The sequence below is a fragment of the Protopterus annectens genome, chromosome 15.part0, assembly GCF_019279795.1.
Source record: "Protopterus annectens isolate FY-2018-M chromosome 15.part0, PAN1.0, whole genome shotgun sequence".
In the NCBI taxonomy this organism is placed as follows: Eukaryota; Metazoa; Chordata; order Ceratodontiformes; family Protopteridae; genus Protopterus; species Protopterus annectens.
This window is the reverse complement of record NC_056749.1, coordinates 365,425,297-365,451,524: the sequence shown is the minus strand read 5'-3', so window position 1 is coordinate 365,451,524 and position 26,228 is coordinate 365,425,297. Positions and strand designations below refer to the sequence as shown.

At 38.8% G+C, this 26,228-nt stretch overlaps 1 protein-coding gene across 1 annotated transcript in view; it reads right to left on the bottom strand.

The window, feature by feature from the left end:
- LOC122789830 (putative bifunctional UDP-N-acetylglucosamine transferase and deubiquitinase ALG13) overlaps positions 1-26,228 on the bottom strand; it is a 2,262,889-nt gene that overhangs the window by 797,703 nt on the left and 1,438,958 nt on the right. The window lies entirely within an intron of this gene.

Below are 26,228 nucleotides of genomic sequence, written 5' to 3'. Positions count from 1 at the left end.
ACTGGAGTAGGCATCCACAATCAACAAGTCCAAAATAAATATAAGTACACAAGCCCTTTAAACTAAGGCTAACAATCCAATATATGGCTAAGCCTTCTAACAAAAACAGGCTAAAAATAAGCACACAAGCCTTTGAACTAAGGCTAACAAACCACACACACTATTTATCTAATGAGATATCAAGAGAGAGAAAAATTCACTAAATACAATTACCAGTCTATATACTGCTAAAGTTAAATATAAAGCTGTGACAAGTGTCACTAAGCACACAATACTAATCTAAGAAAAAATGTGACAAAGTCACTATTTAGACAAATTTTTAGTCACACTTTTAAATCAGCCTAAGAAAAAACGAGGCCAACTATAAAGCTATGAAAAAGGCACACAAGGGAAAGGGAAACTACAGATAAAACTGTAAGAACTTTACAAACTAGCTAACAATAATATGAAGAAATTATCAGCAATATTTAGAAAAAAGATAATAGTAAGGTTTTTACTGGCTCGAGCTAGTAGAACCTCTAATCTGTTGCAGCAGCCAACTAGATCTGAGGTAACTTTAGGTGCATCATGGGATAGGGACTTGGCCTCCAGCTACTTGAAATACTAGAGCTTTGCAGTAGGCCGACTTGGAGCAGAGGGATCGGCTCCGAACCCATCAGTAAGAATGAATGGCGAGATAGAACTTCACATCATATAATTCTTTGCCAGATTCCAGCTAGCTGTGCTAGCATATGTAACACATTCACTGCCCTATTTCTCCTGGCATAGCTGGCAATTCCTCATATCATCATAAGTTATATACTTAGGTTGAAGTATGTAACTGACTTTAATAACTTGCTTAGTCCAAAGGGATGCAATATCTGCAATATGGGAGGATATGGTCAACAGACAATGCTGCTTTGCCAGGATGGTCTGCATTTGTCCCCTTCTAGGCTTTTGATTATTAACTAAAACATTGTCCCCCACAACTGTGTCTTCTTTAAGCAATATCAAACTGACAAACTTTCGGACATAGGAAAATCAGCCCAAAAAACAGTAAAGTTTACTGCTCAATGCCAAGAGACTAATCAAGAAACTCCCTCCAAACACTCTGGAGAATGAGGATGTTTGTGCAGTTACCAAGACAAGGTTAAAGCTGCTGAAAGCATCCTGGCAGTGCATGGTTACAATAGCTTCTACACATTTAGGCCAGCTACAGCACAGGCAGGGATTAAAGTTGGAGGTGTCTCAATTTATATGAAAAAGAAACACCAATGCTGGTCAAACAGGATAACATGCTTGAGCTTCTCCATGTACAAATTAACTAGACAAAGTCCCATACCATATCCTTACAAGCTACAGATTCTGCTCTATGACCCATGAACCCGTAAAACAAACTTACTATATACACTCACTATTCAACCCCATACCACATTCATGGGTGACTCAACTATCTCACTATAAACTGGAAATCATACAAGACCCCAAACTTCCAGACCCAGAGATTCCTGGATGTTGTCAACAAAAACTCCCTGTATATATGCCCAATAGAGGCACAAACATACTGGATATGAGCCTAACTAACACGGCAGAATGCTGTAACCCCCCATCACAAAGTTCTCACTGGTAAAGTTGGAACATGAAGCTATCTCCTTTGATACAAAAATAAATTCTGGGACCCCTGCTAACCCCAGAACATTTAGGAACTATTCTAAGGCAAACTTCTAAAGTAATAATCTGGTAAAGGTTCAAGCCCCCCCAAACCCAGAGAACACTGCTACCTATATGGAGAATTCTTCAGAGAGAAACTGTACAATCACCTTAACAGATGCATAGAAACAGTAGTGCCCACTAGGAATAAGCATAGAATTAACACAAAAAAACTGGTAAAATCCAATCAATAGGTTGTATAACAAAATGGAAGAAAGTTATGGCAAAAAGTAGGAAGTGTAATGCCTAGCAGGATAAAACCTCTCCTTCTCAATCTAAACAAGCATCTCAGTGGGAAAATCAAATCTAACAAAGCTAAATTCAAACAAAAACAGCCTCCCAAGTCCAAGAACCACCACTATAGACAGGACCATTGTTAAAATTATTAAATAATGTTAAAAATGCTTTAATATCCAAACTTGAATATGGCTATCCTTTTCTTGTTATGCATTCAGCCCAGAATACTCAAAGACTACACACTTCTGAGAGTAAAATCTGCATATTCATTCTATTAGCAGAACCCCAGATACACCGCTGCAATTCATTAAAAATTTCCAAATGGCTTTCAGTGCCTCAGAGCCACTTTTGTTCTAAGTGCTCTAATTTACAAGGTGCTAAAACACAGTCACTGACCCCCTTTAAAAGTGAAGCTACCTTTATAAGACAGTCTTTATGTAATCAGAAGTACACAGGATAACAATTTCTCTCCAGTACACTCTCCATTTATAGCTGCTGTAAGTGAGACAGCCTTCTCTAAACTAGTACCTGCAACCACTGGCGTACTGACATCAAACATCTACAAACAATTAAAAATTTAGGATGCCCATAAAGAGCATCCATTTACTGAATGTCCTGCAGCTGCTACCATAACAATGGTTGGGTAACTTACCATTCCATATCATGAATAATGGAATACATTTAATAAACTTTTCTCAGCCTCTTAATGTGGCATCTTACATGCAAATATTTCATAGATATATATATATATATATATATATATGTGTGTGTGTCGATTTATCACTGCATTGTATTTTATGCATATATTAACCTGCATTTTGTGGCTGTTTTTTCCCCTCAATGCTCTCGATTTGATCTTTTCATGTTGACCTATCTGCATTCAGTCTATGTTCTGAATTCTGCTATGCACTCAATTTTATATATATATATATATATATATATATATATATATATATTTATGTGTGTGTGTGTGTGTGGTGTATGTATATATATATATATATATATATATATATATATATATATATATATATATATATACACACATTCATATACACACATATAAACATGAATACACGCATACATAATGTGCATACATATATTTGTCTGAAAGACAGTGATGTAGTTTCTGCTCTTTGAGCTTGGGTCGTGGCTGAAAAGGGTCAACAGACCAGTCCACTTACCCCATGGACAAATAGTAAGTAAACAAATTAGGATTTCTTTAGCTATATCCACAATCATAAAAGCCAGTATACAACAATGCACAGAACTAATTGGAAGTGGGGCCACCTACACTGACCCAGAAGATATAGCAAACCTACAGGCTGGCAAACTCGGCTCCAGTTTAAACCCTCTCTCACTCAGCCACCCTTCAGAAAATGTCTAACATACCCCACCCAACAATCAGTACAGAGCAGATCTCAACACACTCTTCAAGGCCAAGAATACTACATTGATGGGTCCCAATAATATACTAGGATGCTTCTTAAATAAAACAAAACAGAACCTATCAGGACCTCTAAAGTCCCTACTTAACCATACCCGCCAAACACATTTTATGCCATGCTAATGGAGAACTGCAATGGGTTATTCCTCTTCACAACGGCGGGCTATGTACTTCAGTAACTACAAGCCCACATGCCTGGCTAGTGTCATATGCAAAGGCATGGCAAGAATTATCATCGAAATTGTTAACTTAGGAAATCTTCAGACACTAGATCCTTAACCTATAGATCCCCCCCCCCTGTCTATGACCCAGGAAACCCATAACACAATGTATACACTGGTAAAGAAATACAAAAATTGACTGTAACACTGTAAGGGTGGAAATCTTTTGTGCCAACGCACAAAGTAAATTTATTCCAATAGGTGGATTAACCAATGTTAAACAGAGATCCCAGTAGTATACAATCCACGTGTTGTCCGTGTTAAAAAATATCTTGTAATAATTCACAGGCAAACAAGAAATTTAAATAAAGGTAAAAAACCAGACCTGGGTTTCAGTTCGCAAGGTGGTGAAAGTAAATCCGTTTGAGCGTGTGTGCGCTCTAATGATTTCCTATTCAGGATGCCGGCTCTGGTGACAATATAGTTGCTGGTCCAATGCGTTGGCACAAAAGATTTCCACCCTTACAGTGTTACAGTCAATTTTTGTATTTCTTCACCAGTTTTATAAGTGTGCAATTTTCTTGGTGTGTTTTTGGCTATTGACTGTACACTAACTAGGATGGAAATGGAACACGAAGAAACACCTTCATCACAAGGTAATCTAACTCAACTTTTGGAATTAATCAACCAGCGATTGGACCGCTTATCGGAAAAAGTGGATTATGTCACTAATACCGGCGGCAACAGATTAAATCAGAACAATAATGTACTAACAGAACCAACTGTAGCACAGGCAACAACAAGTGGTAACAGTGAATTATTACAAGATATTTTTTAACACGGACAACACGTGGATTGTATACTACTGGGATCTCTGTTTAACATTGGTTAATCCACCTATTGGAATAAATTTACTTTGTGCGTTGGCACAAAAGATTTCCACCCTTACAGTGTTACAGTCAATTTTTGTATTTCTTTACCAGTTTTATAAGTGTGCAATTTTCACAATGTATACACTCACCATTCATCCCAATACCATATTCATGGCTGACAACTACTCCACTATAAAACTCACTATCAAACTACCTCAGTTTGCTTTTGTCAACAGCAGATCATACCTACTCTACCTGGTTGACTTCTTTGAGAAGGTTACTAAAGCATTGGAAAAGGGCAAAATGATGCATACTGCTCACCTTGACCTGGTTAAGGCATTTACTACAATACCGCACTATAACATAGAAGACAAACTCATGGGAATTGGGTATAATAAACCCCTATATCACCTGCTGGGACAGCCAGGTGGTACTCAGGACCCAAAATGTTAGGATAGGGGAGTCCACCTCCACAGAGAGGCATGTTACTAGTGGGGTCAGTCAGGGTTCTGTGCTGGGTCCACTTTTTTTTTTTTTTTTAAACATCGATTTCTTATGAAGTCAAGGTCAATGTCAAAAGACCAAGGACACTGATTTTCATGAAAGCTCATTTTTATAAGACTAAATCTGTTAATTATATCAGTGATTTTTAAATGCCATTTCCGATCTTTACAGTGATTTAATTATAACTTTCATGTGTATCAATACATGATGAAAATGTACACAGATTCTAGGCACAGAACACTCAATGCAAGCTGGCCAATGCTATAAACAATATTTCTGAGCAGAAATAGGTTTCAGTGAATTGGTTCTCTGCACTATACTGCCAAATTCTGTGAAAATGCAGTGATTTTTCAATTTTCTGACTCTCAAAAACTGGGATTTACTAGTATTTTTCACCAAAAAAAAAAAAAAAAAAAAATGAAGACAATGTAAGTCCTTGGTCAAAGACCTCTGACTGGTCAAGTTTGCAGCTGACTGCAAACTAGGTGCACTCTCGGAATCCCCCCACAGCACTGCCATCATCCAAGAAAGATGACAGGTGCAAGAGGCATGGTCCAAAACTCAGTGCTATGAAATGCATAACAGTATGCTACAGGAAGTCATCTACCCCCTTATAAACTACCTCAGTGAAAACAAACCCCTAATAGTTGACACAGTTGTCAGAGATTTGGGGACACATACAGACACATTAACCTGGCCTTTGACCATCATGTGTCTATGGTCATAAGGAAATCAATCTATTTTGTGAAACTTGTAAGCAAAAGTAAAGCAATCTAGATCTAAGGAAGTCATTTTTCCACTGTATTTGGCCCTCACCAAATCAATCACTGTGTACAACCCCCCCCCCCCTTTTATGTACCACACCAGGAATGTGCACATGTCCACAAAGGTCACTTAGAAAGGATACAGGGCATAAACATGTCCAAAGTGCATCGCCTCAAGGCCCTATCCTTGTACTCTGTCTCATACAGATTGTTGAGGGATGATCTATGTCTGGCATACAATGATCTTCATTATCCCACACTGGTTACCTTTCTGCATAGCCACAAAACAAGCATCAGAATTACCCAATCAAGGTACTTAAACTTTGCTTGCAACAAACATGACATGTTACAGGAACAGACGTGTATTTCCAAGACTACCTTTTCTCTGTTACAGGCTTCCCCATCTATGTGAAGCAGATCTCTGCCCTAATCTACTTCAAGAACAACTTGGACTAGTGGATAGGGAATAGGAAACTGATCCTTGGTCTAGAACCCATGTCCCTAATTAATGCTTGACCACCCATGTCTGAACCGACATATACCCCTTGGAATAATTTAAGGCTCCTAAAACTTGTTAAATACATTTGGGATGCACGGCTATGGTTAAAAAGGCCCTATGAACTGGTTAGAAAGTTTTGCTATATAGCATTTAGATTTGATTTTGATAGGGGACTGAATTAATTCTTAGTATTCAAGAACAAACAACGGCAGAGTAAATAGCCTGCAGTGCATTATACAGCAGACTGGCACCCATGGGGATTGGTAGATGCAGGATAACTGTAGTTTCTGGTTGCTTGAGAGTTACTATTAAAAATAGGTCTGTCTAATACTGTATCCTATACTATTTGTTTTGTTCCAGTTGTTCTTAGGTTGGGGACAGAGGGAATTTATTCCCATCTTCCTTTTTAAAATTCAAACTATAAAAACTTAAGGTATACTTCTGTGGGGGGGGGGGGGGGGAGAGACAGGACAGAAGTGCAACACATGAAAATTGTACTGTATTTCTTCGATTTTTTTTTTCTGGTTTCTTGAGAGTTCTGGTTGCTTGCGTTCCGGTTAACAGAGTTTACTGTATGTGCAGGATAAACGTTAAATGCAAAGACAAAGATAAATGCAACAAGAGAGTAGTTTGTAGAAAGCTACTATTTATTATCAAGGGGCATTGTACATAGATCAAACTTTAGGAAAAGAGTGGTAACCTGACAGAAAGATCATTTTCCTCTCTTTTATGTAATACTAAGGGCATACAACTGGAAATGCCTAGTCCTGGTGGGCATAACAGCATGGGGAGACTGATTATGTAGAGTAAGAGACTGATGTGCAGGGTGAAACAAATGCACCAGTAATATCTACTGTGTTTATAAAATGAAATGACTTATGCTGGAATTTTCTGAAAAATATGCATGACTAGAGACATTAGCTTTTTTTCATCCCCTGCTCATTATTCTGATGGGTGGCTGAAGTACATCCTGACTGAAGGCAGGAACATACTCACTGGCAATGAAAGTAAAACAGATGGAAGTTTACAAACAAGGAGTCCTATTATACAGAAGAAGGTACTGATGTACTGGGGAGCTAAGTACACTACTCCTGCAACTGTGCTTTATCATCTGAAAAGGATAGAGATACTGGAATGATTCAAGAAATAAGTATGACGATTTAGAAGTTTCATCAGCCCCTTGTAGACCATTCTGATGAGTGCCAAGCTGAAGTTTTGGTTGAAACAGAAGCATTATGCAGACTTGGTAGGTTTTGTAGAACAATTTCTTGTGCACTCAGCCATAATTTATGTCAACAATAAAGAAGACTTGGTAGGTTAATTATGTTGTTCTTTGTGCGGAGACATACACTGATGAAGGAAAAAAGAAGGCTACAACAAACTTTAACAATGGTACATAGTAATACATAATAAATGGTGCAGAAAAGATGTACCCTAAAGGGGAGTAGTGGGCCGAAAGAAGTGGTGTTGCAGCCATAGCACAATGCATTCCATAGGGTAATGTGATAAACATGGATGCTTATGTGCTCATGAAGGGACTTTGGCAGACAGAATGTGAAGAACTGCATTATAAAAAGAAGACTAAAAGACGGATAATGAAATATTGTGTAAACTGTTACTAAGTTTGTGGGGCACAAAAATTATTACACAATTATACTGATTGGCTGCAGAGAGGTCTGATTAGTAAAGGTCTGAAGTGAGATTGAGGTGTTTATACACGTTATGGGGTTTCTCTCCATAAATAAAATAAATTAAATGAGTAGAGGCATGCACTGGGAAGTACACTATTACGTTATTACAGCGAAAGTAATAGAACCATAGAGTGCAGGAATGCTGCTATAAAAGACTAATGAAAATGCATGTAATGTAGGAAGTAGTAATGGTTTAACTGAAATGCAAATAATGTAAGCACAGCTGCATTAACAAGAAATACATTTTAAATAAAGGGGCCTGTAGCTTTGACAAGCTTAATCATACAGTTCAATTTCCAGAGAGAAAGACTATAAAGATGCAAAGTATCCTTGAGAAACTGAAAGTAAAAATCACAATTCTGCTGTCCTCAGGGTTATGATGTGCTGAGAAGACAAACAAGTGGACATTAAATGTGGAAAAGCATAGGCTCAGGTGAAAAAGGTTTACATGGTAATTCACTTCACAGACTCTGAAATTTGTGTGTACTCTGACCAGAGAACCTCTTTCACTTAGAGCATGCCTGCACAGAAGTTGGTTTTCCAGGAATTTTGAAACACCTCCAAGACTCCAAGAAAGAAAATCTAGTGGGACCGTGGAATTAGAAGTAGAAACTAGTCCCAGATGTAGAAAGTCAGATGTTATTCAACCTAGAGATACTTCAATCACCTACAGAATCTCACTTCAGACCTTCAGAAACGTAACCTTTGGTTAAAAAAAAAACAACTTTATGATCCACCAGTGATTGACACCAAAACACTGAAACAATAAACATCAATCCACAAGGGGTTTAAAAAAAAAAAATAAAAGAAACCTACAATGTTTTTTGCAGGAGGCAATTCCCCCCTTGTACCACCACCCTGCAAATAAAAACCATCTCTGAGATCACACTACAGTGGGGAAAGGGCATATTATATCCCTGATCCCCACTGTACTGCAATTGCATAGTGACGAAGTACATTTTTATCAAGCATACCACCTCTGCTCCGTCGAATGGACTAGTAGACAAAAGGTTCCACTCCTAGACTACTATATTGTCAGGGCCCTGAATGCATAAAATCAATCTTTCAGGGCATGACTAGGTGAGAAGAGGTTTGTTCTCTCCTTATTTCAATGTGTCTACCAAGTACAGAATTAAAGTCAGTACTGGAAAAGAACAAAGGATCATTTTGTCCAAGTAATATAAGCAGAACTGCATACAACTGATCTCTTATATACAAAAGAATGGGAAATGTGGCACAAGGAACCCCCTGCCATGGCAACATATACACAGAAATGCGAATCACTATGAAAGTGTTGCTATAGTCAATGGCCCACTTCTACAGCCACACTGCAGCTTCTTACAAAAGATGCAACTGTGCCCTGTTCTGCCAATGTATGAGACCACAAAATGACTAATTTCACAGGAAGGTGGTCAGGTTTTAGCTCCTTCTCCAAGGGAGGACTATAAAGCAACCCTTAAAGCCTAATCAGGCTTATCTACAGCATCTGCCCACAGGAGTTTTATCTGCCTTCTATCAGTATGGGGTCCTCAACCCACTAGAGGAGTACTCATCACCATAGTGTGTGTGTGTGTGTGTGTGTGTGTGTGTGTGTGTGTGTGTGTGTGTGTGTGTGTGTGTGTGTGTGTGTGTGTGTGTGTGTGTGTGTGTGTGTGTGTCAGGCTTAATAAGTAAAGGAAACCTCCACTGGTTACAACAACTGGACATCAACAGAAGGTTTTCATTAGCAAAATGATACTATAATCAGAGAGACTTAAATAGTCCAATTCAGAACTCTCACCTGCAAAATGGATGACAAAGATGCGCAGAACGTTATCCTTAACCTGCTTTTGTTAACTTAAGAGAAAAAGTTTTAAAACGTACTGTTATTTGTCTCTTTCTCCCATCTAGCAAAATGAATATGCTATTTGCTGAAGTGTTGGTAAGAAAAGGTAATTGAACCATGTTTATTAAAGATGGGCTTTACCTATGATAGATTTAGTTTGCTTATGAACTTGAATAACATTTGTTTTCTATTTACTGAGGCAGGCTGTGGAAAATTCCAGCTACCACTGTTGAACTAAGTATGCTGTACCTTTTTGAACATTCTGTACTAACTGTGGTTTTGAGGTAAACATTCTACACTAGCTGTGGTTTTGAGGTAGAGCATTCTTTTCTGAGGTAATTTGTGATCCTAGATGTTTTTCATAGCCAACTGTCAGAAATGTAACAAAAGCGATTTTGGCTAGTAGCAGGAAAGTATAAAAGTTGATGTCAGTAAACAAGCTGATCAGACTGAGATCATCTTGGCCAACATGCTGCTGTAATCTGGTTAGCTGCAAATAAAGTAGTTTTTCAACACCTGGGGCAGATGTCACTCGCTTGAATTTTTTCTTCTGACATTTTGGTCCTTCGGAACGGAAACCTCTACGAAGATACGGATCAGACCGACAGAGAGACCGAAAAACCTGTGCAGGTGAGGGTTTCTCATCTTAAGATTCCCTCGACGGAAAGCCCTCCGACTGATTTGTCGTTGGAAAGAGGCCGGCCGCTCTCTGATCCCTGAGGGACGGTTTCCGAACCAAAAGGGGAAACAGAGTCTCATCTGGTACAGGTAGGATGAAAAACAATTTTCTTTTAATTGAATTTAACCTTGTCGACAGGGGTTTTATTTTTAGTTAAGGGTGGGTAGGAATAATTGTTAAGCCCTGTAAAAATAATTTTGATGCAGTCCTAAAATATACAGTCCTAAAATAAGAAATCTAGGAAAACATGGGTTCAAGTTGCTGCAAGTGTGAGAGTGATGCCTGTTTGAATGTTGATGCTAAGTATATGAAAAGTTTAAACAAAAATAATGTTAAATTTTTGAAGAAGTGGAAGTTGAAATATGATTTTGATGGTACACTGAATAAGAATGCCTGTGCAAAATTGGTTAGAGATTTGAAAAGAGATGCAGGAACTAAAACTAAAAAGCAAAGACAATTGGGATTTCCCCAAGCACAAAAATGGTTAGAAGAAGCAAATAAATGAGCTATAAAAGAAAAACAGTGTCAGGAAAAAGAGAAAATAAATCAAAAGGGATCACTGGTGCCAAGTGGAAAAGTAGCTTTATTTTTAGATAAGGAGGATGAGCACACAGTTTGTGCACTACAAAGGCAGGCAACCTCCCCACCGTATGGTGAAATTGCTGCGGCCATACCGGGGGAACCTCCTCAATATCAGTCTGAAGATGTGGGATCTGTACAGCAGGGTGGGTTATTAGCTGCTCAAGGAAATGTTGTGACCCCTCCAATTTACCCACAAATTCCCATAGTACCTAAGGTTGCTTTGCAAAAGGTAGACCCAACCTATGCAGTTAAGGTCAGGACCAGCAGGGCAAGGACGTTGGGCTATTAAACTTTCTGACCATTCAGAAGCTCTTCCCTTAATACAAGTTGCAAACCCACAAGCAGGAGATGTTGGACAAGAACCAACTATTTTAGTTTATCGTCCCTGGGCTAGAGAGGATATAAAACTAGCTACGGATGGTATTCCTCATCCCAAGGTTAATTTTCAAAAGTTTTCTGAGGACATAGTTGGTATGCGTTTAAGTTATCATCTAAATGGTTTAGAAGTAGAACAAGTAGTGCGACAAATCTTAGGCCCAGATTGGCACTTAGTTTGTGGTACTTGGACATGTAAGGCAGATGACGGCACTACATTAAAGCATAATTCTGGGGTGTTAGACGCAAGAGTCACAGATGTGTTAAAGAGAATTTCTGATAAGTGGCATCCAACAGCAGACTGGACAGTAATAAATCAGTGCATCCAAAATGATGATGAATCTGTGGATCATTATATTGTAAGACTGACAAGAAGTGTTCAATAACCATTGTGGAATGATGATTCCGCAGGATCAGACTAATGATAGTCCGTAGAACAGCAATTGAAAAATGCTTTTCTTAAAGGTTGTAAGGCTCCAATAAGTAGTTTTATTACTAAGCACATGGTAGATCACAGAACATGTAGACTGCAACCTTTGTTTGAATATGCATGGCATGCTGAGCGACATTTTAATCTAAAAAAGAAAAAAAGTACAAGTGTTGGCAGTAGGGGATGATGGTGGTATATTCTTAGTACAGGACCAAAGGAGGCAAGGGCACCGTGGTGGCATAAAAAAACATGGGGGCCCGCAATGGGATACGTTAAATGAACTGGGTGGACATTCAGCCTATAGGGAAAGGTTAAAACGTGGAGAATGTTTTAAATTCGGTAGACGTGGGCATTTCGTTGCCGACTGTGAAGAGTGGCAACATCCCCCACAGCTTACGAACAAGGGCTCCGCATGACTATATGATAGTAAAGAAAGGCGCCATCTTCATTATGGGGATAATGAAGAGGCAGACCCTCTCTACGATGAATGTCAGAACACTCTAATGGAAGAGCGGGATTGTGACTGTGAAGTCATAAATCTGGCAAATTTGGGTATTGCTATGCATCTAGATCAGAAACCCATGATAGAGTTTTTGGTTGAGGGACAAAAAGTGGAGTTTTTATGCGATTCAGGTGCATCGCGTACACTTTTGGGTCCAGCTGTTCTGCCTCCGCACTGCAAAACAGACGAGTTTGTCCTTGTAAAAGCGGCAAACGGGAAAATTTATAAGGAACCACTGTCTCATTCTCTACTGTTCACAGATCCGCAAATAAACCAAACTGTTAGGTGTAGGGTAATTATATCAAAAGTTTGTCCAGTTAATTTGCTAGGAAGAGATTTGATGCATGTGTTTGGAATAGCGGCAATTCCCACACCTAAAGGTACTGAGGCAAAAAGGTTAGCAGATGGCTTAGTAGTACAGGGAGTACAAGACTTGTTTTACTGGTATAGCCTAGACTTGATTTCAGATGGCCCGGGGAGGGTTGATACAGAGTTGATCAATCTAGCTCTAAGTAAATTTAGGAGCAGGTCACCGCAGGTTGCGGCGCACTTACATTGTACAATGTTCTATAAGGCCCCTGGTCCAGATAAAAAATTTGAAAAAGAATTCTTTAAGCACAAATGTGCAAGGATAATTTTGAATGATATGTTTTGGGATACGCAAGGTAATACAGTAGTAACCTGTACTTTGATTAAGGAAATGAGTTCTTTATATCGCTCAAGTTATAGCCCACATATCTCAGTTACTAAAGCAGTGGGGACACATTGGGTAGATTTGGCGAAAAAGGTAACGATTTGGAACGCAATGTCTGAAAGTCAGTTGAAAGATCAACAGATCCAGGTACAAAGATTAAATTGGGTGACTTGGGCACGACCAAGAGTGCACCTCAGGGATGACAAAACAGAAATGGCATGACAAATCCTCCTAACTCAAGAGGAAGATAGTGCATTAAGTGCCTTGCCTGTAGATTTATGGTCAAAAGGTAAAGGAGATGTAGGATTAATGAAAACAGCAGGTGAGGTTTGTATAACTGCAGAGTCAGGTATTAGACCTCGTAAGCACCAATATCCGTTAAGTAAGCAAGCGGAGGAAGGAATTAAACCAGTTATTGAACAGCTAAAACAGGTAGGAATTCTTGTTGAATGCCCAGATTCACCCTGCAATACTCCGTTGTTTCCTGTAAAGAAACCGGATGGGTCATGGAGGTTGGTTCAGGATTTACAAGCAGTTAATTCATCTGTGATCCCAAGAGCACCAGTGGTCCCTGACCCCTATACATTACTTAATGATTTACTACCTCAGCACAGATATTTTTCTGTCATAGATATAAGCAATGCCTTTTTCTCCATACCACTACACAAGGAGAGTAGATTTTGGTTTGCATTCACTTTCCAAGGTAAAAGATACACATACACCAGATTGCCACAGGGTTATTGTGAGAGACAATATTTGTACATGAAATGGCTGCGAAGTTAGCTCAGTTTGTTCCACCAGAGGGAAGCCAGGTTCTGTTGTATGTAGATGATATTTTATCGGCCTCACCCACGCAGGAAAGTTGTAAAAAGGATACCCTAGCCCTTCTTAGTTTTTTAGCTGAGCAAGGACATAAAGTAAATAAAGATAAGTTACAATTGTGGAAAGCACAAGTAAAGTACTTGGGTTATTTAATCTCGCAGGAAGGTAGACAACTGGAAAATAAAAGAAAACAAGAAATTCTTGAAGCACCTATGCCTACGACTAAGCGGGAGATGATGTCATTTTTAGGTGTGACTAATTTTTGTAGAAGTTGGATTACTAATTATGCTGAAGAAGTAGGGCCATTGACCGCACTGATCTATGACACTCCCATGGCAGCTAAAAGTAATATACAGTGGACAGATAAGGCAATACAAGCATTTAATAGAATTAAGCAATTGATAGCAGGATCCTCTGTTTTGGGTTTTCCGAACTATTCTAAGCAGTTTGTACAAATGGTTGATTGTAAGGGAGGATATATGACTTCGGTTCTGGTTCAAGTACATGTGGATAAACAGAGACTGATAGCTTTTTATTTCTCCAGATTAGATCCTGTTGCAAGGGCATTGCCGCATTGTGTTCAAGCTGTAGTGGCAGCCGCCATGGCAGTGCAAGCCTCAGCATCATTAGTTTTGTTTCACCCATTAAAATTGCGAGTTCCACATTCAGTAGCTACTATACTTTTGCAAGATAAGATAATCTTTTTATCTCCTAGTCAACATTTGACGTGTATGACAGTGCTGCTGACACAGCCACATATGACCATAGAAAGATGTACTACTCTTAATCCAGCGACACTTTTGCCGACTCCAGAAGAAGGTACGTTTGTTTAGAGAGCATTCATGACAAAGTACTTCCCCGACCAGATTTAACGGATATTCCGTTGGTAGATTCTGATCTTGTTTTGTTTGTAGATGGATCAGCAAAGAAGGACACTGTAGGAAAAAACACTAGTAGGGTATGCTGTCACCACAGAAAGTGAAGTTTTGGAAGCAAAAGGATTGTCAAACATTTATTCTGCACAAGCAGCTGAGTTAGTGGCTTTGACTCGAGCTTGTACCTTAGGGGAGGGTAAAAAAGTGACAATTTATACAGATGGTCAATATGCTGTCTTTACTGTACATGTTTTCGCTCAACAATGGAAGAATAGGGGAATGGTTACTGCGACAGGCAAACCAATAAATCACAGAGATTTAATTTTACAGTTGTTAGATGCGGTGCAAGTACCACTTCAGATAGCGATATGTAAATGTTCCGCACATACTAACAAAAAAGATCCTGTCTCCAGGGGAAATGCTTTTGCTGATATGGCTGTAAAATAGGCAGCTCAAGAAAATGATTGCTTTTACATGACAATGATTTAGAGCCCGGACACCTCTTAGACTTAGAGACACTAAAAGTAATGCAAACATTGACAACACAGAAAGAAAAATGTTGTTGGGTGAAATATGGTATCACTCAACAGGATGGGTTGTATAGGGCATCAGATGGCAAAATGGTATTACCCTCAAACCTTTTTAGGTATGCTGCATTGGTTAGCCATGGACCTGCCCATGTAGGAGTACAGACAATGGTTCAAATAGTGTCTAAGGTGTTTCGGTGTAAAGGATTTTCAACTTATGCAAAGCAATTCTGTTTATCTTGTTTATTACGTGCAAAGTATCATGCTCAGGGGGGAGTTAAAAAATCTCAGTAGGCATTCCCTACCCGTCCATATCCATTCCACACACACTGTATGGACTTTATTGAGTTGACACCTTCAGAGGGAAAAAGGTTCTGTCTAGTTACAATTGATGCTTTTTCTAAGTGGGTAGAAGCTTTTCCAGTAAAGCATCCTGATGCACACACAGTAGCAAAGCTTTTGACAACAGAAATAATTCCCCGATTTGGCCTTCCAAGGCACATTTATAGTGATAATAGGTCTCATTTAGTAAACCAGATTGTGCAGAAGTTGGGTCAAGTGTTTCAAATTGATCTCAAGTACCATTGTGCTTACCATCCGCAGTCAGCTGGACTGGTGGAGAGACACAATGGTGTCCTGAAGAGTAAAGTCCACAAACTGATGGCAGAAACACATAGATTCTGGACTGCGTGCCTTCCATTGGCACTCCTGTACATGCAAATCTCACCCTCCTACAAAGGACTTACACCATTTGAACTTTTGTTTGGGAGACCACATTACGTCCCGCAGTGGCAAGGATTGTTGCCAGTGGAACGTGAGGGGGGGGGGGGGTGAGGATCTAGCGGATTATATGAAAAAGCTGCTAAATGTCAAGTCTCTTGTAAACAATGACCCCTTTGCAGATTCCAGAAGTGAAACCTTGTTAAGCGTGGCACCCGGGGACTGGGTGTGGATCCGAATTGTGAAGAGAAAGAATTGGTCATCCCCCAGGTGGGAAGGCCCATATCAAGTACTTATTTCGATACCTACGGCTGTAAAGATCACAGAGAGGACTTTGTGGATTCATATCACCCACTGTAAAAAACTTAAGACTTTTCCTTCTACCATTGATGTTGGTCAGACTCCATCGGACCCCTGAACGCAAAGTCTGACTACAAAGGAAGGATGGCCATGTTCAACTGGTACTTGATGATGATTTTGGTGGTGAAAGTAAATATGTCCATACGAGAAGGAACAGTTGTGAGAGAAAAAGGAATGGTGGTGCTGCAAGCACAAACAGGTGTTACTACTGTGTTCAAGGTAAAACTTTGTGAAGGAATTTTGGACTGTTCTAAATGGAACAATAATGATTTCTTGACTCGTGAAAAATACTTGTGCAATAGAGACTGTACGTCCTGGTCAAATGTTTGGTGGTCAACAGATGTGAATGGATGGGAAACAAGTGGTGCAGTGATACCAGAGAAAGATAAAAGCAGGCAACAAAGAATAAAAATTGCGCATTTCCAAGGTACCGAAGTAATTACTATAACCATTGTGTCACCACAAGAAAGTGATTCAGGAGTATATGGAATCGGAGTGTCTCTTCCAGTTGGAACTGATCCTTTGGGGACCCTCCAACTTAAAGTACAAAGCCTTAAAAATGCTACAAGTAAAGCAGATTTTGCCTTCACAGAAGAAGAACAATTGTTACTCGAGACGGGATTCGTACACCATAATGAATGGTTATCTTGGGTTAGATATAGTACCCGAGAAGTACATCGTGAGAACTGTGTTTCTTATGCTGAAGGTAAACAGCAACTAGCGACAGTCCCATTGATGCAAGCTGAAGGTAGTCTGACATGTCTGTTAAAGTTATTCTTCAACAAAACCGAAGATAAATGCAAAAATGAAACTCAGCGTTTTCCAGTCATAAGCAAAGTTGAGAAACCGCCTACAGCGATTTCCTATCCAGGTTCGTATATGTGCATTTCCAGAGATGGCACAGGAAAGAATTATGGCACTATGGGACAGAACTATTGCAATGTTGCTGTGAATGGCAATGAGAATCCATTTCTGGAGAACCAAACTCACAGTTTAGCAGACATTTGGTGGTTATGTGGAGACAACAAACTCGGATCAAGGCTTATGATTCCCTGGAAAGGAACTTGTGCACTCGTAAAGTTAATTCTGCCATTCTACATTTTCCCAGTTCCAGCAAGCAATTTCTTAAGAGAACCTGAAATAAAGCCGAGGTGGTTGAATAAGAGAAAAAGAGAGGCACCGAAGCAATCTTTCGATAGCGGTGTCTACATCGATAGCATTGGAGTACCAAGAGGCGTGCCTGATGAATACAAAGCAATAAACCAAATAGCAGCTGGTTTTGCATCCATCTTTGTCTGGATTCAACCCAATAAGAATGTGGACTGGATCAACTACATTTACTATAACCAGCAGCGTTTTTGTGAACTATACCAAAGATGCATTAAAAGGTATTGCTGAACAACTGGAGGCCACTTCGCAGGTGGCATGGCAGAATCGAATTGCGTTGGATATACTCCTGGCCAAAGAAGGAGGAGTTTGCAGGATGTTTGGGACTTTCTGTTGTACATACTTCCCGAACAGCACTGCCCCTGATGGAAGCATCACTCGAGCTTTGAAAGGTTTGGAGATGTTATCCGAAGAATTGGCAGAGAACTCTGGGGTAAATAATCCCTTTAAAGACTTTCCACAAGCGTGGTTTGGAAAATGGAGTCATCTCATCAGCAGTTTCCTGGTGTCCGTCGGAGTCGCTGTGGCTATCATGGTGGTATGTGGTTGCTGTTGTATACCCTGTATCAGAGGTCTTCTACAAAGACTGGTTGATACTGCTGTTACAAAGACAATGTACCAGCAGTTGTAACAGACTGGTGAAAGTGAATACATTGAAATGTGACTTTTGCAAATGTTTTGAAGTTTAAAAGTTTGTCTTGCAAATGAAGTAATGTATGCAAAGAAAAACTTAGTTTTTACCATATATTGCTGAAATAAAAAGACAAATAAAAGTGTTTTGAGGGGGGAAATGTTAAGAGAAAAAGTTTTAAAACATACTGTTATTTGTCTCTTTCTCCCATCTAGCAAAATGAATATGCTATTTGCTGAAGTGTTGGTAAGAAAAGGTCATTGAACCATGTTTATTAAAGATGGGCTTTACCTATGATAGATTTAGTTTGCTTATGAACTTGAATAACATATGTTTTCTATTTACTGAGGCAGGCTGTGGAAAATTCCAGCTACCACTGTTGAACTAAGTATGCTGTACCTTTTTGAACATTCTGTACTAACTGTGGTTTTGAGGTAAACATTCTACACTAGCTGTGGTTTTGAGGTAAAGCATTCTTTTCTGAGGTCATTTGTGATCCTAGATGTTTTTCATAGCCAACTGTCAGAAATGTAACAAAAGCTATTTTGGCTAGTAACAGGAAAGTATAAAAGTTGATGTCAGTAAACAAGCTGATCAGATTGAGATCATCTTGGCCAACATGCTGCTGTAATCTGGTTAGCTGCAAATAAAGAAGTTTTTCATCACCTGGGGCAGATGTGACTCGCTTGAATTTTTCTTCTGACATTAACTCAACCAGGACACCAGGCCATGAAATTCCAGGTCCTCAACTTGGCTAGAAGTGACTGACTGGAAACTGCACACTTAATTCCAGGAAGTAAATAGCCCTACTTAATCAAAAATTACTTCTGACTACAACTAATGCAGGAAATCAGGAGCTGGTAGTCTAAATATCTTAACTCTGGAATATCCCTCACTATTACATGTCCAAGACAGCATGAAAAACTTGGCAAAAAACAGTGGTACCTGAAAGGCCACAGGGTAATGCACTAGCCTGAAAGTGGCACTGTTTAGAACACATTGGAAGACTCTTGTGCAATTCCAGAAAGAGGCATGTCAACAGACATCCCTCATGTCTAGTAATATCATGCAAGCCTGTGTGTGGTTACAAAAGCACGGCACCTGACAGTCACTGGCAAAACAATGAGTACTAGGCATGTCAAACAGCCCAAATCCATAGTGTGACAGAAACCTTCAACCACCCCAAAAAAGGTTGCATAAAATGAGTTTAGTCCCATTACTAGTATAGCAGACAGCTTCTTCTTACCACTGACAACAGGACACAAAGAATGTTCTAGACCCGAATTAATTTTTTTTTCAATAATTTCCACAAAGTTTTTTCTTCTCTGTCAGATTCTAAAGCTAACTGGCTCAGCGAATGAATAGCCATTTGTGACAGATTATATTTAGTTTGAAATGAGTAACCAGTAATAAGTTCAGAACAAAGTGCAAGTTAGTGTGCATTGTTTTTTTTTTTTTTTTTTAATCCTTAAACATTTTTATTAAATTATCATGAAAAAACTATAAAGCAATTAAGACAAGTGTCACTGTGAGAATACAGAAGAGGGAACAGATCAACAAAACTACTTAATACATGATAAAAGCAACTTACAGTATCAGAACAGACCAGGATCTATCATACGCTATTGGAAATAATAAGCTAAAGATAATCAGCACAGGTAGAAACTGAGAAGACTTCCCTTATATTTGATGCCACAAGTTCAAAATATGCAATTAATTGATGACACAAAAAAGTTTTATAGAGAACTGGAAAACAAAAGAAAAGGAATAAAAACACCAGTAAAAAAGAAGACAGGCACATTTTCGAGAAATATTTATGAATACCCTGTGGAACATAAAAATGCTGAACGGATAAAAAATTAAAAGAAAAAGAATTTAAATGTACAGGATATGAAAAGGGATGAAGCAATGGCTAGAGAAAATGAAACAAAATTTAGAAAATCTCCTGACTGGAAAACCCCAGGCCCATATGCAGTACCCATCTTTCTCACTAAAAGTATTAGCATCTTTCCACAGATATTTAGCCATGAGCAATAATTACTTATATGCGCATCCTGAACAGACACCAACCTGGTTAACAGGAAAAATGATACTCCTCCTTAAGAATGAACCTGCAAGCCATCCTAAAAACTACAAACCCTAACTTGCTTTCCAACGATGTACAAACAAACTATATACTGGAATTGATGCACAGTTTGTAGACATTAAAAAAAACCTCAATCATAGGAATACAACAAAAGGATAATAAAAGAAAGTCATATGAAACAAAGGATCCATCTGTTGTTAAATAAGCCATAATAGAGAACTGTAATTTGGGGAAGAATCTAAGTATGGCATGGACAGATTACAAAAAAGCATTTCACAACATACCATATTCAGGGATAAATGAGTGCTTACAGATGTGCAAGATACATCCTATACTGATTAATTATATTACAGTGACTATGACACAGTGGCAAACTACTCTGCAGTTAAGCCATGATATAGGGCAAATTATTACCCTAGGAATAAAAATCCAGATGGAGATATTGCAGGATGATTTTTTGTTACCACTGTTTTTGTCTTGCCTTACCCATTATGCTGTTTACTTAATGGATTAGGTCACCGTTAAAATTTGGCTCCCAGAAAACAGCCTTGCTTAAAGACTTCTCATCTGCTTTTCAAGCGCAGTTCATCAAATGAGAAACTGAAAGCTTAATTGCAAGGGGTTAAAACTTTTTCAGATGATACAAGGATGTCATCTGGTCTTGATAAATGTACAAAAGCAACGCTTAAAGCAGGAAAGTTGCAGTACTAAGAAAACAGTTTGGCACAGGAATGCAATATACAGGAGCTTGAACAGGAGGGAGTGTAAAAATGTTTGAGAATTGAAGGATTGGCAATAAAACATGAGCAAATGTGAAAAAAAAAACCTCAGTAAGAAATACTTCAGAAGACTACACCCAATATTAAAAACAGCCCTGACATCTAGGAATTAAAAAGCAAGATATAAGCCAATTTGCTCTTCCGATTCTTTCTTACAATTTTGGTGTCACTGACTGGCCCCAAAAGGTATCGGATCAGTTGGGACAGGAAAACAAGTACAATGTTCACACTTATCAATATTGTATAAAAATCAGTGTATATCAAGATTATATATATATGGGCCTCTTCAAAATTGATTAGATATACAGATCTACATTCATAGGACTGCATACATACCTGCTTACCTCAATAGATCCAAACAGTGAAAGTTTTAAAACATGGAGAGGAAGTCTAAGATGACCCAATACTGATGGATTTACTGCACATCAGCAACTCAAATGGCATCAGAAATACTCAGTCCAGGGATCTAAACCTCTTCTACAACATTCATAGAACAGTTTGGAAGGACAGACACATCTTGCAGAGGACACTGCTGCTGTGGAACAGACTCCCATCCACATAAAACAAAGTTTACACGTATCCGTATTCAAGTGTAACTGAGATCTATGGACAGGGAAACCAACATTACCAAAGGACTGCCCCCTTGTACTACCAATAGAGAGAGGCAGCTCATAATGCAATATCCCATGCAGGAGTCCCCGCAAATTATTTATGGTATGATCTCAGTTATTCTCAGTAGGAGTAATATATAATTATTGACCATGAAAGGACAATCTATAACCAAAAGGGATAGGCTATTTCAAGCACAAAAAGGGAAATTGGCAAGGCTTAAAATAACCCTCAAGGACAGCTAGCCTAGTACTTACCTATGAACCTATCTGCTCAGATTAGCAGAAGCATGTAGGTGTCAAGCAGGAAGGGAAATCAAACAAAGTAGACGAAAATCAAACAGCAACTGAATGGGCCAAAAAATAAAAAAGAATATAAGGTGAAGAAGCAGATGAGAAAAATGTGGAAGAGCCATAAGTATAGCAGCAAGTATAGAGATCTCCCAGAATAATCTCATGTTGATCAAGATATGACATAGGAATAGTTAAGTAGAGGTGAGTTGAAACAAAGACAAAAGGGTAATAATAGCAGCCCAGGATAGTGGACTAAGTACATGCTCATTTACAAAGTCCACTGAACATGTGGGAGAAACAGACAAATGTAGGTTTTGAAGGAAAAAAAAAAGAACTGGAAACATTTGCACATATTGCAGTGCGAGATACACTCATGGCAAAGGGTCTTATATTTCTGTATAGGTAAGATTGTACACTGAAAGGTACAATAACAGGATAAGACAATTACACTGGGGATTACGCAAAAACTGCAATACAGATGTAGCTGAGAAGCATTGGAAACATGAAGCATTAGAGAGAAAGATGAAGTGTACATCATATAGGATCATCCAACGATACTATTAATCACTCCATTATACAACATACAGCACTTAGATATGGTCCCACTTATAATTCCCTAGTGCCAAACAAAAGCCCACATCTCCCTACAGTATGATAAATACATATCTAAATACCTTTTGGCTATCATCTACATAGTATCTGAACTAATACTAGGTGGCGATATACACCCAAATCCAAGCCCAACATCTAACACCAATGCCAACCAAGCAGCACACACAATATACTCAATCAGAAAAACAGTAGACCTCCTAATTCTCAATATCAACACAAGAAGCATTCTAAACACGACAGTAGAATTGCATGCAGCTCTGTCACTTTACTCCCTTGATATAGTTGTTCTTGAAAAGACCTTGCTAAAGCCACATAATAAAGATAAACTAATTCCTCCAGGCTACAATATACTCAGAAAAGACAGAGCACATAAGAGGTGGGGGTATCACCCTACTCTTCAAAAACAACCTTACTTTAGACATTACAGACATTGAAGTCCCTACTCTTCAGCAATAGAGACTATTCACCAAACTAAAAATCAATGCAAAAAAAAAAACCCTCTAAACATCATAGCATATATTCCCCCTGGGAACAACATCCATTTATTAGAATCCATCCTCACTGGGCATCTCATACCCTCCCCGAAGGAACAGTTATGCTAGGAGACTGGTCAACCTGTAACTCCCCACTAATCATATAAACCTCCTCGACTTTTCACAATTAATCAATACTTTCAGCAGAAGAGAAGTCAACCAAGAGACAGTCTGTACTACACTGAATTCTTCCAAACCGCCCTTACCTATCACACTATTCTGGTTCCCTCCATGTCACGCTCAAGAACCACCTCCCTACATTCATACTTTAACAAATTAAACCTATAAAAACAACCACCATACAATAAATTCATTATCCAAAGAATTTCAAACCCCGAGACTTTAAAATCATACTAACTCACTGCAATTGGTCACCTCTCTCAGATCTCCCCTTAGACAATGCCGTAGAATACTTTAACTGTACTTTTCTGAGCATACTAAGTTACCTTGCCCCTACCAGAATAGTTAGAACAAAGTTCAGCTATGGCCCCTGGCTCACCAAAAGTACTTGAATTTTACTAAAACACAGAGATAAGGCATGGGAAGCGATGCTTCACAACAAAACTAACACAGACAGATAAACCTCAAACACACCTCTCAACTGTACAGATTTTTGCAGAATTACCAGATTTGTGCCACACATTTTTGGCCTGTATTTCATAAAATTGTTTGCTGGCAAATCATTTAAGACTGAAGTTAGAAAATAACGATATATTTGAATTTCAGACTTCATGTAATATAGAGAACTAACGCTAATGCATAACCTCTTATTCTTTCAACATTCTAAGTTTCTAAGAGCAACATTTAAAAATTGTTCCTAATTTTGGGCCTTTGTCCCACTTTTACTTATGGCTCTGTCCAGATTTCTTGCTCTAAGAGGTTGAGAGGTGTAACCTCGAACAAAGAAATAAGATCAAAAAAAGTTAGAATCACTACTTAGATATCGAAACTAAACACAAAACTAACCCTCAAAAATTCGGGGCAGGCATGAAAATCCTACAAGGGCAAACAACTACTCCACCCCCAAATATCACTTCTACCACAGATGATATTCCCACTCACTTTAACCAATATTTCACCAAATCCATTTTAAACCTCACAAACACCTGTTCCCCCACAAAATATCCTAATCCCAACACCTCAACAATACATCAAAACTGTTTCTCCCTACAACCAGTACAACCAAAACAATCTATAACAACTTGACAAAACTTAAACCCACAACCTTAGCAGCTCAAACTCCCAGCAGAATACCTCAAAACTGCATCCAAGACCATCTCTCACCCCATTTCCCTATTAATAAATAGGTCAGTCTTTGAATAGTACATCCCAACCTACTGGAAATTTTTTACACATAATGCTACTTCATAAAAGTGGCAACTCAACCAAACTATCGAATTACCGGACCTCCTGTCAAAAATTCTAGAGAAATGCATACATTCCCAAATTCTAAACCATCTTCCTAACTAATAATCTCCTGGCCAACACACAACATAGCTTTTGACCCAATTATAGCACCACCACAGCCCATGTTAGCTTTTCTAACACGGTAAATCAACAATGGAACAGCAGTAACCTGGTCTCCACTATCTTTAACAATCTCTCCAAACAATTCAATACAGTCCCACACTCCAAACTCCTAACTGTACTCTCAGAACTCAGCCTAAGTTGTTCCACACTATCATGGTTCAAAACCTATCAACAAGCCGTAAAATGGCAAAACTCTCTATCTCCTCTCCTCTCCTCCTAGTTACCTTAGGTGTCCCACTGGGATCCATCCTTGGACCTCTCCTTTTTACCATATTTACTAAGGACCTGCACAAAGCCACCCTCCATGCGAATCCAGTGCAGAACGCCAATGACTCTACAATAATATACTCAGCCCCCTCTCTTCAACGTCAGCAGAAAATTACTCAAGAATCTTTTCCTGCTATAGAAACATTGTTATCAACCCTCTAAAGCCACAGATCCCACCCCAACCCCATTTAAAATACTCTAACAATACCCACATCTCACCAGTCTTACAAACCAAACTATTAGGGCTTATCATAGATAACATGAGATCTGACAAACGTATAGCACAAAGATTAACCAAGTTCATAAAAACTCGGCACCCTCTATAGATGCATAGACTACCTCACCAATAACAGTAGAGCCATCATCACAAAAACCCGCCTACTCTCTACAAGTCTCTATCCTTCCCCCATACTAATTAACCTAAACAAATGAGAGAAACAAATTAACCAGCTGTTATAACAAAAATGCAAAGTTTGCTATTGACTCAGCTTTCAGGACCCACCACTGCCTAGCCCGTAAACAACAAACCTGGCTGGAACTACCAAATTTACTGACCTATAACCAGCTTACAATTGCTCTTGAGGTCCTATACCACCACAAAAACCCTCAACCCTATAAGATCTATTAAATCACTACAGTAATGATTGTCTTCCAAGATCCACCAACAAAGCCCTAGTTGAAATATCTGAAAGCAAGAATTGTTTAGGTGATCCTTGTACTCTAGTGCCATTGCAAAAATATGAAATATCCTTCTTCTGGAAATCCAGCTCCTAGATAATAAACATAACTTTAAAAAACCTTCTCCGGACCTACTTAACCAGCTCTTGGAAGTGTACTGCTCCGACCCAGGTTAACCTCCCACTATATCCAATACCTTACTGTACACACTAGACACCTCACACAGGCTATTGCACATATTCCATACATATTCATCCAGATACTGTCATTTTGGCTATCTGACAAGTGTTTCACTTGATCTTACAATTATTCCTGAATGGGAGATGAGGACTAATTTCCCTCTAACTACTTTCTCCTCAAATTTCTATGAAGGATTTATTTTACGTATCTTGCAAGAATATTTCTGAAGTATATTTGTATGTGTGATTTCCTGTACTGAATGATGTTTTTCTCTATGTCAGTCTTGCAATGTATATTTTGCATGTAAACTAAGCGTATTTTCTGTATGGTTAAGATTGTACAGTTTGGAGCTTTTCTTCCTGAGCCTCTGCTGAAATGGGGAAATTGCCCAGTCGGACTCCCCCAGTAAACAAATATAAATTAAAAATAAATAAATTAAAAATTGTTCATAAACAGAAGCAAGAAATCTAGATGCAGAGATCTATGAAAAAAGACAAAGGTAACACTGATCAATGAAATTACATACTGATTACAGTTCCTTATTCAGACAGATAGTCAAAAAATACCAGGATCTGCAGGAAGAAATGTGAGCAGTGTGAAAAAGAGATACC